The sequence below is a fragment of the Podarcis bocagei genome (genome assembly GCF_964188305.1).
Source record: "Podarcis bocagei genome assembly, chromosome: 2".
NCBI lineage: Eukaryota > Metazoa > Chordata > Lepidosauria > Squamata > Lacertidae > Podarcis > Podarcis bocagei.
The window spans coordinates 93974529-93990748 of NC_138126.1; the positions used below are offsets into that span (position 1 = coordinate 93974529).

The following is a 16220-nucleotide window of genomic DNA, read 5'->3' on the forward strand; positions in this document are numbered from 1 at the left end:
CTTTGTTAAACTTACCAAATCAATGCCATTTCCCTCAAATTTATAGATTTCTTAGTTCCAGCTTCCCTTATATTGTTACTTTAAAACATCAAGCAACATTGCACTTTTCCTTCAAGTTACGATTTTCCAACATCTTCCTCCTGTTAGGATTGGTTTCTCAGATGTTTATGTGCCAAGAAACATCTAAAATACAGACTGTTTTATCAGCAGAGCCGTATCTGTTTTTCAGCTTTATTCTCATTTTTTCTTGTGCTGAGCAGTGAGTACACATGACTAATGCACCGTTCCCTGCCCCCTGAAAAGTGCCTCCATTTGGAAACCTTTTAAGGCCAAGTGAGGTGTGTCAGGTTGATCAAGGTGAACTTCGAGATCAGCCACATTCCCATATAAAGCAGTGAACAGGAGAGTATTTTGCTTTACCTGTAAAATGAGTGTGTAAACTGCTGTTACTCTTAAAAGATCTTTTGAGTTCCTTGTTTATATATGGACAGGGCATTGAAAAGAAACATGTCTGTCATGTTTAGTTTGGCCTGTATTGATTTGTGTGGGATCATTTGTCTTGTGACCTATTGTAAAATGTAGGTTCATTCTCAGGACCACCACCTGTTGATATCCACCTGCATGGATGCTGCTGCTGCCACTTAAGAAGGGTGACCATGGTGCTGGTCCTCCTCTGATGAGTGCTGATGCTGGCCTTGACCCAAATTGTAGTTGTTGCTTTCTATAGAAGCAAGATGATTGGAAGAGGAGAGAGGGATGCAGCTGTAGTCATCGTTTTATTTGCATCTTTCTTTATAGGTCTTGGGTCTGAAACTGCCATATGATTAACATACTACTTCTAATATAACATTTAAAACTGAGCCTGACAATTCAGCTGAGACCTGATTCAAGTATACCCAACTCTTCATTTTTTACAGTCTGCTTCACCCTGAAGTCTTAAGTCAGTAATTTTAAAGCAGCAAATACATTCGAATGAAACTCACACAGGTTAAAATATATTAGAAGCCTCAGCCTCTCTATCAGATTGAGTTTTAACCACTGAATTTCACCCAAATATTGCAGTGCTTTTTTTTTAAATGCTTGGGTTCTGGTGAGTTCTCCAGCAGGAGGAAACTATGTAAAGACAGACACCCTCTGACAAAACATGGCCTGTGCCAAAAGTACTGCTTCAAATGGTTGCAAAATTAAATTTATTATTTTAACAGCAGCAGCTTATTGCTGACATAGTCTGAAAGATAACATTATGATTTACTAGTTTCTTTAGAATCTGTTGCCTGCTTGTGTGCCTCCCAGTTTGTGTATTTCCCTACCTCCAACTCTTTCCACTGGCTGACAGTTTCAAAAATGCAGCAAAAATTAAATTCTAGTTAATCAGGACAAGTTTGAATTGTTATATTATATTGAAAGTTGTTTTAAGGTACAGTGGTACCTCAGGTTACATACACTTCAGGTTACATATGCTTCAGGTTACAGACTCCGCTAACCCAGAAATAGTACCTCGGGTTAAGAACTTTGCTTCAGGATGAGAACAGAAATTGTGCTCCGGCGGTGCAGCGGCAGCAGGAGGCCCCATTACCTAAAGTGGTGCTTCGGGTTAAGAACAGTTTCAGGTTAAGAATGGACCTCCAGAACGAATTAAGTACTTAACCCGAGGTACCACTGTATTTTCTAATCCTCATCTCGTGTGCCCCATTTTAAGATTTTAATCAGTGTCCCTTTCTTGTTTAAAATTAAGACACTCATTGCTAGAATGGTAAAATCTACCTAATTCTTAACCATCCTTGTTGATGTGCAAATGATTTGCTTATGACCATTTTGTGTGGAACTGTCAGAGAAGGCTTACTGAAAATGAGATATATTTATGCCCAGTATGTACCGGTACCTCTTATCTGTCCATCAGTTATTATCAAAGGAGAAGATTAAATTTGGTACAGTTTATTCTGATGAGTCTGTCATCTACTTATCATTTCCTTTTCCTTTGGCTAGATGCAGAACAAATAACAGTGTGGGTTGATTTATTACTTTTCTGTGTATTCTACAAACCATTTTCTTCTGCGTTTGTTTTATGATAGTATCTTAGCAATGTTTTGTGTAAACACTTGAAACATTTTAACACTGATTATTTGTACTTCTTTCTTTGGGATGGAGTCTTATATTTAGGCAGATATCCATGTATCATAGCCTACAGCAGCTTTTCTCAGCCTTAGGTCCCCAGATGTTGCTGGACTACAACTCCCATCATCCTGGCTAGCAGGACCAGTGGTCATGGATAATGGGAGTTGCACTCTAACAACATCTAGGGACCCGAAGGCTGAGAAAGACTGGTTTACAGTAATCGGAAGGAGAGATTGTATGACTGAGGCCAATGTGATGCCATACTAAGCTTTTTGTCTCCCACTATTTTTACTTTAAAATATTGCTAAATCTTTATCTCTGTCTGGCACATTCTCTAAAAAAACAACAACAGTGCTGCATTTTCTTTAGGAGGCTTTTATGTTACTGAAGTGTGGAATGATATGCCTTAAATGTTCAGTAAGAGCACAGTGGTTGCCTCTGTGCCAGAGCTTCACACTCAAGGAATTCTCTTCTCAGGGTGGACACTTGCTTTTTCTGGCATTCCATGAAAGGTTCCAAACTCCATGGGCATTAAAGACTCTCCCGTTGACTTTACGGCAGGAGCCTTCTGATGCAGCAGGCTTCATACTTGAGGGCTGCCTTGTCATTTTTCTTTTCTGTTTTCTATGGTTCTGGGAAAGCTGGGGGTGGGTCCGTTCCATCAGTACAGACTGTCCTGGAGAAATCCACCTAATTAAGATTAAACATCGGTTTACTATCTTTTGGACGTGTTGTACAAAAAATGTTCTTTTAGCATACAATGGCACACCTCTCCCTACCTGTGTTCGCCCCTCCAATGTCCATGCAGCCAGAGAAAAGCAACAACAAGCCAGCTGAGCCAGGGCAGAATGAGGAAAGAGAAGTGAACGACGAGTGTTGTATTCTCATGGCTTTTTGGATAATGTTTGTTATGAATGGTTGGTTGTGATTTGCATATGTTATTAGAATTAACTTCTCAGCAAAAGCTAATAACAAGGAGAGGCAAAACCTCCCCCTCCCACCAGGGAGTGGAATCAAACACTAAATAAATTAGGCAGGGTGTTTCTGTATCATTTTGCAGTGCATTATAAAATGCAACCTAGGATCAGGCCTTTTTTTCCAGCTGGAATTTGCGGCACCTCTCAGGTGGGTGCTATTGCTATTCTAAGAGAACAAGGGAGGCGTTCATGGTGAATACTAGCACCTCTTTTTCTAGAAAAATAGCAGTGTCTGGGACCTGAAAGTACTGAGCAAAACTACAGGCAACTTTTCAGTATTTGTCTTCCCTTCAGTGGCGGAATCAACAAGTCCCAATATGGACAAAACATCAGTGTTTCAATTCAGACTCATACCTGGCTGTCTTCATGGCTGTTCCTTTAGCTCTGGTACTTTGTGAAGCCCAAGGAAAGGTACTTTGTACCACTGAAAGCAAGTGAGGTGTATGCTAAAGCTGTTGTAGGCCTGTGATATGTGATTGCACCATTAGTTAGGATGTGCTAGAGTCTAGATTACCAGCTTGATCATACACTGGTATGTACTGATTCACTGCCATCCCATAATGTAGTTCAGATCCGCTGAGCATCAGCATGTAGCTTGAAGTTGAATCAATCTGCATGCTGTACACAATAAGCAATAATTGTCATTTGTTTGTGGTCAATGAGCTATTCACTGAAAGGCTCCAAAAACCGTTCAACTGATTGGCACTGATTGAAAGCCTGTGGCCTGGAGGCAATAATTATATGGTTTATTTGGGGGGAAGAAAGCTGCACCTGCTTTATATTCTCTTGTATAAATGAACACAGTCATTTACTTCTGTGGCAGGAGGTAAGGGAACTGCAGCTCATGATGCTATTGAGACAAAGGCAAAACCTCCCCCTGCCCCAGGCAGCAAAGTCAGTACTGGCTGGTGGTGAGAGCAGGTTTTGCTCCCAGATCACCTGTGCTGCTGACTGCAATGGCTTTATACTTCCTGTGAACTGCTCCCATTAGCTAATGCAGCAAAACATTAATTGATATAATGGGAAAGATTAAAATGCTGGGTGTGTTTATTTCCAATTCATGTTTTTCTTTGTGAAAGAAGATGACACATATTGATTACAGGAATGAGGAAAAGGTATCCTCTCCTTGACCTGGCTGGCTGGTAATATGCACTGTTGTTAATGGTAACCCTAGATACCTGTCAGGGAACTGCCATCGGAGGAAAGGGAGGTGGAAGGGCTCACAGAGGCTGGGAAGGAGTCAGCAGCGAAAGCAGGGACCAGCAGGGGGAGAGAGGGGTCTCTGGAGGAAGGTCTCATGAATGCGGAGAGAGACACAGCAGCAAATGCAGGAACTAGCAGGGAAGAGGGAGGGATCAGGGACACGTCCAGCGAGAACAGCGGGGAGGTGTCAGAAGCTCCCATAGGGAGACCCATGCTTCGCCGGAAGCTGCCACGTCGTGAGTCCAGGAGACGCGTTTCCGTTAAGGAGCTTCTATGCTGGAAGCGCTTCCGCAGGCAACCACTGTCGGAATCTACGAGTGACTAGGGCAGACATGTTTGAGGAGCTCTGTCACACACAGAGGTTTGTGGAGTTGCACAAACTCTGAGGGACCACGATTTTACGCACAAGCAGCTAATCATCCCATCACAGCATTCCGACAGTCTTTGTAAGCTGTCTGTGCAGGAGAAGGCATCATGAGCGACCCAGCCGGAGCCGGAGAGGCAGGAGTTGGAGCGGGTCCAAGCTTGGAAAATAGGTACCGAGCGTTGGAAATCCAATTGGCGCTGCAGACGGCTAGGCTTGAGGAGAGAAGGGCTCAGGATGCAGACAAGAAGGGGAGAGCCACCCAGTTCAACAGAAAGGTACCAGGATTGGTGCAGAAATTTGGGGGGGACCCCAAGGACTATCATGCCTTTAGAACAGAGATGCAATATGCTCTCAATGTGCAGTTTGATGAATTCCCTGACGAGGAATCGCGAGTTGCTTTCGTGATTGGGCATCTTGAGAGGGGGGCGAGAGACTGGGTTAGGCCCCTGATGGCAACGCACAATGACGTACTAAAGGACACCATGAAGTTCTTTCGTGCAATGGATCTCATGTTTTCCAGCGATATTGAGGAAGGAGTGGTGCGCAGACAGCTGATGGCTTGCAAGCAGGGAAGCCGATCTGTCCGTGAGTACTGGACTGAGTTCACTATGCTGGTTCACAGATTGGGGTGGGACTTATCGGCGGCACCCATTCAAATGCTATTTGAAGAAGGCCTGGCTTCGGCCGTGAAAGACGAGCTGTCCCGGGGTCCTAGGGCGGATTCCATGGATCAGCTGACTAAATCTGCGCTGACCATAGGAGCGCGCCAGGAGGCGAGAGCTTTGGAGAGGCGGGAAGGGAAAGGGGAATGCTGGAAGGAGTTCCGCATTCCTGAGATTCCAGAGACAACTTTCCCGCCGGCAGAGCCGATGGAAATCGGAACAGCGCGCGCGCGCGCAGTTTCAAAGCCCAGTGAGGGGGCTAAGAAGGAGGGAAAAGGCGCCCGGAAATGCTATCTCTGCCAACAGCCAGGCCACTTTGCCAGAGTCTGCCCCCAGAGGAAGGAATGGCAAGGGATGGTGGGAGCTGTTGAGGGAAGAGAGCAGGGAGAACCGGAGCAGGTAAAAGCCAACGCCTGGTTGCCACAGTCGGGGCACAGCAGCCAGGCCAAAGAGCAGTGAAAGTGCCCACGCCAGAAGCTCCTCAACCTGCTCTAGTGATTGAAGTGTCGCTAGAGCTGCAAAATGGACACCCCCTAAAGATAAAGGCGCTGTTGGACTCAGGCAGCTCCTGCAATTTTATGAGCAAAGAGTTTGCTGCTGAACACCAGATACAGACGATCCCTTTAAGCAACCCCCTGCAGGTGACCACGATCGATGGCAGGGAGTTGTTGGGAGGAGGAGTCAGCTTGCAGACCGTCCCAATGATAATGAGGGTGGCCAGGCACACAGAACTGATAGCGTTTAATGTGGCCACCTTGGGAGGCGCTCCCATTATTTTGGGAATGAGCTGGCTAGCGCTACATGATCCGCTGGTGGGCTGGCATCAGAGAGTGGTTTCCTTTGGTTCAGCACATTGCTTAGAACACTGCAAAGGGGAAAAGGGTTCAGCAGGGGCCCAAGCCACCCTAGCAGGGACAGAAGTAATGGAGAAGGTGAAGGTACCACCACAATATGCAGATCTCAGCGACGTGTTCAGCGAGAAGGAAGCCGACCAACTACCCCCGCATAGGCCCTTTGACTGTCAGATCAATTTACTCCCTGGAGCACAGCTTCCTGTAGGCAAGTTGTATGCCATGTCAGACAGAGAAATGCAGGAGCTGCGAGAGTTCATTGACAAGAACCTGAAGAGAGGCTTCATCAGAGAGTCCAAAGCAGCGGGGGGTAGCCCAGTGTTTTTTGTGGATAAAAAGAACACGGACAAGCCGAGACTTGTGTGTGACTTCAGGGGGTTAAATGCAGTGACAGAACCAGTGGCTTTCCCTATGCCCAGGATTGATGACATTTTGACCAGGGTGCGGAAGGGAAAGATTTTTACAAAGCTGGATCTAAGGGGGGCGTACAACCTGATACGTATAAGGAAAGGGGATGAATGGAAAACCACCATGTTCACCCCTTTGGGGGCATTTGAATATTTAGTTATGCCATTTGGATTACAAGCAGGCTCAGCGTGCTTTCAATCGCTGATGAACCACGTACTAGGGCCTTTGCTGTACAAGAATTGCGTGGCCTTCCTGGATGACGTGTTGGTGTATTCTGAGAATGAGGAGCAGCATGTGAGAGACGTCAGAGAAGTGTTGCGCAGGCTGCTAGACAACCGGCTGTGGGTGAAACTGGAGAAGTGTCAGTTTCATACCAAGGAGGTAGAGTTCCTGGGGTACCGCCTGTCAGACAAGGGATTGGCTATGGATCCCGGCAAGGTCCAGGCAGTGCTGGAATGGAAAACTCCCAAAACCAAGAAGGATGTGCAGAGGTTCCTAGGGTTTGGGAACTTTTATCGTAAGTTCATCCGAAACTTTGCCCACCTGACGGCGCCCATAACGGACTGTCTCAGCAGTAAGAAGAAATTTGTTTGGACTGAGGAGGCGGAGCGAGCTTTTGAGGAGCTAAAAAGGGCCTTCGCCTCTGAAGAACAACTTCTGCATGTGGATTTACAAAAAAAGATGAGAGTCGAAACAGACGCATCAGACAGAGCCATTGGGGCGGTGCTCCTCCTGCAGCCAGGGGGGGAGGAGTCAGAGTGGAGACCGTGTGCCTTTTTTTCGCGAAAACTGAACAAATCCGAGAGGAACTACACGGTCTACGATCGAGAACTTCTTGCTATCCATGAGGCTTTCCGGAGATGGAGGCACCTGCTAATTGGTGCACAACATAAGGTGCAAGTGTGCACGGACCATAAGAACCTAGAGTATTGGAGAACTGCGCGAGTGCTCAACCAACGGCAGTTGAGATGGGCCCAGGAGTTTTCCAAATTTAACTTTGAGATTTGTTACGTGCCAGGCCCAGAGAACGTTAGGGCGGACGCTCTCTCACGCAAACCTGAATATTTGGAGGGGGAGGGAGCACCCGAAGAGACCCATGTCATTCCAGAGGACCGCTGGGTGTGTTGGGCGGCATTGGTGGGGCAAAGGGAACTGGTAGAGGGAACGGTGCATGATGAATACGCCCAGGACAAACTCAGGGGTCTCAGGAGGGAGGGAGACAAACCCGGGGGTTTTGAGGAGAGAAACGGGGCGTTGTATTACAAGGGAGCGTTATATATACCTGAAGGGGAATTGAGGGAGAAGGTACTCAAGCAACTGCACGATAGCCCCACAGCAGGGCATTTTGGGCAACACAAAACCATGTGGCTGGTTACCAGGGAATTTTGGTGGCCCAAGGTCAGGGAAGATGTGCGGGAGTATGTGAGAGGGTGTGACCAATGCCAACGAGCCAAGGGGGAGAGGCGGGCACCGGCAGGGTTATTAGAACCACTACCCACACCTGAAAGACCATGGGAAGCAGTGGCAATAGATTTCATGACTGATCTGCCAAGGTCCAGAGGGAAAACAGCCATCATGGTTGTGGTAGACCTGTTAACCAAAATGGCCCACTTTATAGCCTGCTCACATGCGGTCACGGCAGAAGAAACCGCTAAATTGTTTGTAGAAAATGTGTTTAGGTTGCATGGCGCCCCCTTGAGGGTGGTTTCAGACCGAGGGAAACAATTTACTTCCAGGTTCTGGAGGAAGCTCATGAGCTTACTGCATGTAGAGGTTAATTTCTCAACTGCCCGGCATCCTGAAACCAACGGGCAGGCGGAAAGAGCTAATGGCGTCCTCCAGCAATATTTGAGGTGTTATGTGAATGACAGAGAGAATGATTGGGTGGAGAAGCTGGCGTTGGCAGAATTTGCCTACAACAATGCAGAGAACGTGTCCACGGGGATGAGCCCCTTTTTGGCTAATTACGGGTGCCATCCCCGAGCCTTCCCAGGGGGGGAAGGGGAGAACTGGAGCGTTCCAGCTGCAGAACAGTTCGTAGAGGAAATGGAGGTGATCCATCGCCAGATCCAACTTAACTTAAACAGGGCTAAGGAGGAATATAAGAGGCAGGCAGACAAAAACAGAAGAGAAGGTGAAACCATTAGGGTGGGGGACCAGGTGTGGCTGTCAACCCAAGGGTTACCATTCAAAGGGGGTTGTAAGAAGTTAAGACCCAAAAGACTGGGCCCATTTGAAGTCACGCAGCAGGTCAACCCAGTGGCTTTCAGACTCCGGTTACCGAACCACATGAAGCTGCACCCAGTTTTCCACAGGTCGCTGCTGTCACCGTATAAAGGGGACAGAGAAGGGAGGGTCAATAGGGGACCAGCAATGGAGGAGAAGGAACACAGCTACCATGTAGCGGAGATTCTCGATTCCAGGTGGAAGGGAGATCAAGTAGAGTATTTGGTAATGTGGGAAGGGGAACCGGAGTCGGAAAACACCTGGGTCATGGCAGAGGATGTAGATGACGAGGTTTTAATAGAAACTTTTCATCAGAGGTTCCCACGTAAACCTCAGCCAGTGGCGAGGTTCCGGAGGGAATACTTTGCCACCACCGACGAAGAAGAAGAGTTGGAGGGGTTCCCTGATTCCGAGGAGGAGGAGGATTCAGTGAGCCGGAACGAAGACCGATGGAGGGAAATGTTCGAGACGTCGGAAGATGAAGAGGATTCTTTTCGGGGTTTTATCTCCTCACCGCCCAGAGGAGAGAGAATGGGCGGGGGGGAAGGGGGCCCTGGAGGGGAGGTGGATGTCAGGGAACTGCCATCGGAGGAAAGGGAGGTGGAAGGGCTCACAGAGGCTGGGAAGGAGTCAGCAGCGAAAGCAGGGACCAGCAGGGGGAGAGAGGGGTCTCTGGAGGAAGGTCTCATGAATGCGGAGAGAGACACAGCAGCAAATGCAGGAACTAGCAGGGAAGAGGGAGGGATCAGGGACACGTCCAGCGAGAACAGCGGGGCGGTGTCAGAAGCTCCCATAGGGAGACCCATGCTTCGCCGGAAGCTGCCACGTCGTGAGTCCAGGAGACGCGTTTCCGTTAAGGAGCTTCTATGCTGGAAGCGCTTCCGCAGACAACCACTGTCGGAATCTACGAGTGACTAGGGCAGACATGTTTGAGGAGCTCTGTCACACACAGAGGTTTGTGGAGTTGCACAAACTCTGAGGGACCACGATTTTACGCACAAGCAGCTAATCATCCCATCACAGCACCCCACTTTAAACCATGGCTTCAAAACACTTCCATTCTTGCCCTCCCATGATGTCTCTTATCTCCTTTTCTCAAAGTAGGGTAGAAGAATGAGAATCACTGTCCCCCAATGGAAGATAGGAAACTTTTCAACTCCTTAGCTTTTGGGAAACTAGTCCCTATTCTTTCTGCATCCAGACCACCTCATAGTAATTACTATAAAACAGTAAGTGTGATGTTCTAGGCCAATTTTGGTACCTGAGGTGGAGATCCTGAATCTCAAAGACCACCGCAACAGCCAACATCTTTCCTCACCTTCTTCCTGCTTGTAGAGAGAGTCAAGCGTGCAAATAAATGCATTGTAATAAGTAGCTCGCAGCTTACACACATTTAACTTTAGTGCATTCAGCTTTGTGCACTTGGATATATATATATATATATATATATATATATATATATATATATATGGAAAGGGGATGGTCTGGAAAAAAAGATTTTGGCAATCCTACCTGCCATTGAACCCAATGTGTTTTGACTATATGTGGTTTGGCTTTATGCGCTACCCCGGGAACGTAACCCCCATGTAAGCAGAAAGTTGCCTGCATAAATGCAGTCTTCTCTCCTTCACTTTCAGCCTTTCAAGCAGTTAATATAGGATTGTTTCATTCTATCCTTGTTTCTCAGAACATGTTCATGTTTACCACGGTTAACACTTGATTCTTCAATTATATTAATTTCTTCCTCATCGAAAGAAACTTTTTAAAATGAGTCTTCAGATGAGGTGTCTTGTCTTGACATATCTGGCTGGTAATGTCTTAATCACATGCAAACTCAAGAAATGGCAGCAACACTTTCACAGTTCTTTTCCCGTCTCCACCGCAAAGTCCTTGGGCAGGGAAGAGGTTATAGGGCAGTGGAATCCCTAGCCAAAGTGGATCCTGGCAAATCGCCCAGAACAGCTGTTCCTATTGGCTGCATTTTTCACTAGTATGCCCTGTAAGGATGTTGGACACATCATCAGAAAACGCAACCAGGAAAAAAGAGTGCTCCAGATTTGAAGCTGCGGCGGAAAAGGAACCAGAGATTGGGGGCTGAATGTGGATCAGTACTTTTGGCAGTAGATCCAGTGCGGTCCTGACACATGAGAAAGGAACAGCTATGATGGTGGAAAGAGGGTTACTTTTCCAACAGCCACATGTCTTTAGCTTGGGCACATGATACCCCTTACATGGAGCTTTCTGTGTAAGATTTTAAAAGGTTACAAACAAATATATCTGTTCAGATATAAAAGGATAACTATCAAGTTTATGTTCAGGTCTGTTACCACTAGGAAGAAGAAGGTGTATAAAACCTGCAATTTCTCTACAATCAAAGGCTGCTACAGAAGTCAGAATATCTTGGTCGATAGGATGTGTTTTTGTGATTGTGATTAAGTACAGTGGAACCTCGGGTTACATACGCTTCAGGTTACAGACGCTTCAGGTTACAGACTCCGCTAACCCAGAAATAGTACCTCGGGTTAAGAACTTTGCTTCAGGATGAGAACAGAAATCGTGCTCCAGCGGTGTGGCGGCAGCAGGAGGCCCCATTAGCTAAAGTGATACTTCAGGTTAAGAACAGTTTCAGGTTAAGAACGGACCTCTGAAATGAATTAAGTAGTTAACTCGAGGTACCACTGTATCTCTCTTTGATTTTAGATAAACTGAATTTACCCACCTCTTTTTTAGAAAACATTCACTTCCCACTTGACAGGGAACACTTTCCTTAAGCCAGGCATGGCCAAACTTGGCCCTCCAGCTGCTTTGGGACTACAACTCCCATCATCCCTAGCTAACAGGACCAGTGGTCAAGGATGATGGGAATTGATGTCCCAAAACAGCTGGAGTGCCAAGTTTGGCCATGCCTGCCTTAAGCAGTCCAGTCCGCTTCCAGTGTTCAACATTATGTGATCATTTTCCTGTGTTGCAAGGAAGACAAACTTCACTATTTTTTAAAAAATAGCTACTCATTCTCAATTGCTTACAAACTTCCTTTAAAGTATCATCTAATGATGCATTGTTTTATAGAGGCTTGGAGAAGAGAAGTAGGATTTAAGCCCCATATTCATAGGTCTTAGCATTTCAGTGTGTTGGGAGAAACATCCATGCATTTATGCTGAGATGAGCATTGCTCAGTCCAGGATCAATCTCAGAGCTGTGCAACAACATGCAGGGCTGGGGGCCTGGAGTAGTGGTGGGCAGACGGGGACAGTGTGGCACTTGAGATCATGCAATGTGTTGAGAATGGAAAGGGATGGAGGAAGATCCTTTCAGCAGAGAACAAGAAGGTTGGATTTGCCTTGTCTTCAGCCAGTTGAATTGCATTATTCACCACTACAGTTTCAGTTTTTCAACTGCAGAGTTCTTTTAATAAACATTTTTTTTATCACTGTAGGATGGAAATCTGTGCGGATACTTCGTGCTGTGAAGTCTGAGTGCGCACAGCTTTGGTAAACAGCACAGAGTGAGATTGAGTATTTGTAAAATAGTCTCTTTGGGGATAGGCTGATGAAAAACACAAAGAAACATAGCTGAAAGCCTGATGCAGAGGACATGCCAGCAGTGTAGCTGGATAAAGTAGTGGTTTAAAAGTTGGCAAGGAATGAGGCTATTCAATTAACACCTTCTTTTTTGAGTGCTCTAGACATGTACATTGGATGAAATAATGTTGAATAGATATCAGAAAGGCAAGAAGTCTGCTTATTTCTTCTCCACACTCTTCTCCACAGTGTCAAATGGTGTCTCCAGATATTAAAGGGTTGTTGGTAGGTCTTAAGTTTTGTTGTATGGAGTGGGAAATCTTCTGTACATCAAGTTAATATTCCAGAACAATACCTCTATTTATGCTAGTTCTCCAAAAAGTGAGGCACGTGCAGCAAAGTGATCAGTAAAGAAGAAATAGCTATTTTGACAGATCCATGCCTTTCATTTAACCCAGAAGCTACAGTATTGGAATGGACAAAGAACATATTCATGTAGCGTTTTTTAATTATTATTACCAGTACATCCCAATTTTCAGGTGGGCACAACTGATTGTTAGCTGATGACAGAAGCTGTATATGAGACTTGTCCTAACAAGCAATAATTGTGTAATTAGGGGCTTTTAATCAAGTCATGGAATTCTAATTCATTCTTTGCCTTCATTCTGCTGAAAGTTAATATCATCCTCATTGACTGAAATCCATCAGCAATCCTTTGTTCTCCAAACCCTTTGCAAGTGCTAGTGGCACAGTCGACCTTTATTTACGTACAAGGCAAACAAGTGGTAAAAACTGCACTATCTCAAAAACTAATATCCAAAAGCAGTCGAAGGGTGCATCTTGTTTAATCCTTGCCACCACAAATAGCCAAAAACTGCATTCCAAAATCGTATTTTGGGGAGTGTTTCAAAAGTAAAGAAAAGTAAAATCCATTACAGGAGTTTCCTGAGCAAATGTGATATTTAAGAGCAAGAAATACGTGAAATGTTAACAAACAAGCAGTGCTGAAGGTCCCTAGCATTATGGTTTTCTAACCCTTTCTGTGTTTGATTTCTCATAGAACTGAAAAATGTAGTGCCCCATCCTTTGCAACCAGGGTCATTGACAGGGTGTGTCACACGTGTAACAGGCTTTAAGCCTGCAGGGGCTCCAGACTCTTAGCTTTCATTTAAGAAAGTAAGTCATTTGGACATTTGTGAAGAAAGCTAGAAAACAAAGCATTCAGGCACCACTCTAAGAATGTAGATGGAGAGAAGCTGCTGCTGTTAACCAGTTAATCATGAGAGAGAAAAGATGCAGAGCCCTCAAATATTTCATTTCATCCTTGCTTTACACAATCTGCCATTGTTTTAAACCACCACTTCCCCCCCTCAGTCTTCATACCTACTTGCTCCCATGCTATTGTTGTAAGCCAAAAATGGCTTATCTTCTGAGTTTATGCCCATAAAACTCAGATTCGTAAGGAGTTAGGAGTCCATCATTGTTTACTGCGAAGCAATAGGTTACAGTCAGATTGTTCTGCGAAACTGCAACCACACCCAGTGGTCGGGCAGTGGTATTTATAACATTTCAAACAAAGCATTTCAATTTTCACCAATCAAATAAATCATTACCTCATTTCATGTTTAATACGCATGCGCAATGAGCACTGGCAATTTATGGTGATTCAGGTTTGATTCTCACCAATTTCTGTTGGCTAAGCTTTGATTCCCACCCTGTGCTGTTACATTGTATTAGTATGCATGTTGGGAACCTGTGTTACGTGTAGCCATTTGCACAATGTAGCAACTGTTGTTCTAGCTTTGAGCTGCATCTTTGTGATTCAGATATTCCTGCCCCAGTGGGGGGGGGGGGGGCGGCAACTTGCAAAATCATCAGTTTCATAAAGCAATAGGTCACCATAACTCCTTTATTAGAAGTGCACTCTAGGATTTCCAGGGGTAAACATTATCACATTTATTTTGGCCCTTTGGGCCACCACCACTATGGATACTGTTGTTGTGCAACCTGCCTTCAATTTTGCTCCCCTGACTTCTTGCAAATCCAGTATTGTGGTGCATCACTACAAATCCTCCAAGGTGGGTGCACAATGACATTATTACAATTTTTATTATAACAGAGAGACAAACTTGATATTAATATTTAGGCCTCAGCTTTCTGCTGAGGGTCTCCCCTTGTCTTTTCCCCTCACACCTCCCTTATCAGCTCCTTTTCTCTCCAGTTCCCCAACTGTCAAATCTCAACTGACTCTCCCCACTAACAAGTTTACTCTCAATTGACTAGAATCTCGAATCTTACTCAGTCTCTCCTATCGCCCAGAGCAAGTGGAATGAATTTGCCTGATCCAGGCCCTGCCTAATAAATTATCAAACCAGTGGTTTCTCCGCTCTCAGAACCTGTCACCAAGCAGCTACTGCTGAACAGGCAACATATTAACAGTACGAGGCCCTGAACTTTGACAGTCGCAGAAGTCACACAATATATTTTCCTTCAAAGCACATGCATTAAATAATACTTTCAACATTTTCCCACACCATGTTATGAGCTAAACATGGTTGGCCATGTTTAGCCATGGAGGCACTTGTTTGGGTCAAGGGAATTCTGGCACAGCATTACCATATTATAATAATAACAACTTAGCTTTCATTGTTCTGTTGTGTTTTTCAAAATTGAGTGTGCAAGTATTCAGTACAATTGTTTTGAATACCTAGCAGTGAGTTAAAAGTTCAGGTTACTGGTGATATCTGATCTATAATACTTTTGACTTGTTATTTTTTATGTTTAGAAGAAAGGCAAGGCAAGCTACACATTAAATTAGTCTATTTATAAAGGAGAAATAAATTCAAGTAGGATCCTAGCACAATTAGCCATGTAAAATAAAGATGATGGATAGCCTAGATGACAGACCTCCTCAAGTCCAGATGCTTTCCCTCTGAACTCACTGGACAATTATTTTCGCATTTGCCAAGGAATATTTAGTGTCTTACAATGTAATTTTAGGATTTGCAGTACTATTATATTATTCCAGAGATTGCTATAATTCTGAGGTTATTAAAGAAAATCTGGCAGCTCTTCCAAGTGCCTTAAAAGCATTTTGTTGCAATATAAGACGTAAAATCGCCTTTCTGAGGGCATCCTTATCCTGTATCCAGATTCCCATCACATTTTTCTTAAGCAGCAAACAGTCTTTGATGCTTATTAGTTCTGCCTGTTGGATCTTAATGGGATTTTCTCCCATCTACGTTACATTTGGTGGGGGGAACAGAGAAACTCTAAATTATTTCTGTAAATTTGAAGAAAGCAGCGATATTCATTTTATACGTCAGTGCCAGATAATGAATGTGGTTTGTTGGCCTGACATGGCCAATGCAGGTCTTGCCGCATTGCCTGTTTCACTTTAAGCTGCTATTGCAAATATGTAGGCACTTTGTAGAAGTAGTTTAGCATAGGCACTTCTTTGAGTCCTGTCTGTGTTCATTCAGTATACCTGCAGTACATAAGCTCCACAGCATACATAGGCTGTTCTATTTATTACAAACCAATTTCATTTCAGACCTCCTCACCCCCATTTTCCCATTTACCTCGTCTGGTAATGGCAGCATGGAGGCACTGCTGTAGGTCAACTTCCTTCCCTACCTGTGTCTGTTGAAATGCTGCTGTGGTGGCACCTCTGCACTCTGCAACATGTGTTTTTTCCAGGATTCCTGAGTTCTTTGGTTTTCAGTTATCTTGGAATCTACATCTCAGGACTCTTTAGGTGTGCCTGGCCTTCATACAAAGAATTGGGGTGCTCTTGGAAAAAAGTAAGTTTCCCGTATCTCTAATACCTGGAATATTCCAAGATATTGTGCCTGTTGTCACAAGATAAAATGGGAAAGGCAGGTGAGAGT

At 44.9% G+C, this 16220-nt stretch overlaps 1 protein-coding gene across 3 annotated transcripts in view; it reads left to right on the plus strand.

The window, feature by feature from the left end:
- The window catches only part of B3GNTL1 (UDP-GlcNAc:betaGal beta-1,3-N-acetylglucosaminyltransferase like 1), a 186710-nt gene that overhangs the window by 70239 nt on the left and 100251 nt on the right, over positions 1-16220 (plus strand). The window contains exon 1 of one of the 3 annotated variants that reach the window (XM_081183856.1): positions 14390-14408. The exons of the other annotated variants lie outside the window; for them this stretch is intronic. The gene's annotated coding sequence lies outside the window, so the exon portion shown is untranslated. Of the gene's footprint in view, positions 1-14389; positions 14409-16220 lie in introns of those variants that run through there. 3 annotated transcript variants of the gene reach the window in all.